Here is a 1,728-nt window from a genome sequence, read left to right as displayed (position 1 = left end):
TGCCAAGAGATTTGGAAGACAGCTACCTGGCCAACTGACTGGAAGAGATCCATATTTGTACCCATTCCAAAGAAAGGTGATCTCACAGAATGTGGTAATTATCAAACAGTATCATCAATATCACATACAAGTAAAATCTTGCTGAAGATAATTAAAAAATGGTTGCAACAGTATATCGACAAAGAACTTCCAGAAATGCAAGCTGGATTCAGAAGAGGATGTGGAATGAGGGATATCACTGCTGATGTCAGATGGATCTTGGGTGAAAGCACAGAATACCAGAAAGATGTTTACTTGTGTTTTATTGATGATGCAAAAGCATTTGATTGTGTGGATCATAACAAGTTATGAATAACATTGAGAAGAATGGGAATTCCAGAACACTTGATTGTGCTCATCAGGAACCTGTACACAGACCAGGAGGCTACTGTTAGAACAGAAGAAAGGGATACTGCATGGTTTAAAATCAGGAAAGAAGTGCATCAGGGTTATATTCTTTCACCATAATTATTCAATCTGTATGCTGAGTAAATAATCCAAGAAGCTGGGTGGCATCAGAACTGGAGGAAGACTCATTAACAACCTGAGATATGTGAAATGGGGACGGCACAACTTTTCTTGCTGAAAGTGAGGATGACTTGAAGCGCTTACTTGCCACATCCAGCAAAACCACACAGGTCACAAAATGAAATGACACGAAAGGATTAATGGGTTTTTTTTATAAAGGAACGGGGCCAGGCGGACAGCCTGCATATTCTGTGAGAGTGACCCCTGATATATCCGCTGTGCTTTATTTATACATAAGTATACGATTACACCATTATTCTTGATATTTCTTTAAAACAATCAAGTATTCAATCAAATATTGTTTTACAGTAAAATCAAATATTTCCTTATAACAATCAGTTATTAATTATAAGTTAAAGCTTTACTCTTTCCTGTACCCAAAGGCATTTTCCCATGTCCAAATGTATTGGATAATTAAATAGGTTAACATCTCTTGCAGGATTAGCAAATAATTACTAAGATACATCACTTTAAACATAATATAATTGTTAAGGTACATGATTCTAAAGAATGGTTTATAAGGTATACTATTCTTTGGGCAAAACGTTATTCCAGGAAAACAGGTTAGTAAGCATTCTGCTGGGGCATTGTTCCGCCCCAGGAACACAAAGCTGAAGCCAAGCATTCAACCATAAGAGAGGCCTTGCCATCTCGTAAAGCAAACATTCAACTACAAGAGAAGCCCTGCCATCTCTTAAGTATAATTAGAACATGTGCCTTGCAATCATGTTCTTTTGGGGGTCTTTTTCTTGGTCTTCAACACTTACTGATGAAGACTAAAGACTACAGTGTGCAGTATGGATTATATTTCAACATAAGAAAACGAAAATTCTCACAACTGGACCAATAAGCAGCATCACAATAAATGAAGAAAAGATTGAAGTTATCAAAGATTTCATATTACTTGGTTCTACAATCATCACCCATAGAAGCAGCAGTCAAGACTTCAGACAGCGTATTGCACGGGCAAATCTGCTGCAAAAGACCTCTTTCAAGTTCTAAAAGATGTCACTTTGAAGACTAAAGTGCACCTAACCCAAGCCACGGTATTTTCAATCACCTCATATGTATGTGTTCTGGTTACGAAGTGCCACTTTGACAAGAATATACCAGAAATGGGATGCTTGAACAAACAGGAGTTTATTCTCTCACAGTTTGGAG

This window comes from Orycteropus afer, unplaced genomic scaffold, assembly GCF_000298275.1.
Source record: "Orycteropus afer afer isolate SDZICR_OR568_19922 unplaced genomic scaffold, OryAfe1.0 scaffold00435, whole genome shotgun sequence".
Taxonomy (NCBI): domain Eukaryota; kingdom Metazoa; phylum Chordata; class Mammalia; order Tubulidentata; family Orycteropodidae; genus Orycteropus; species Orycteropus afer.
Note: the sequence above shows the minus strand (reverse complement) of the source record.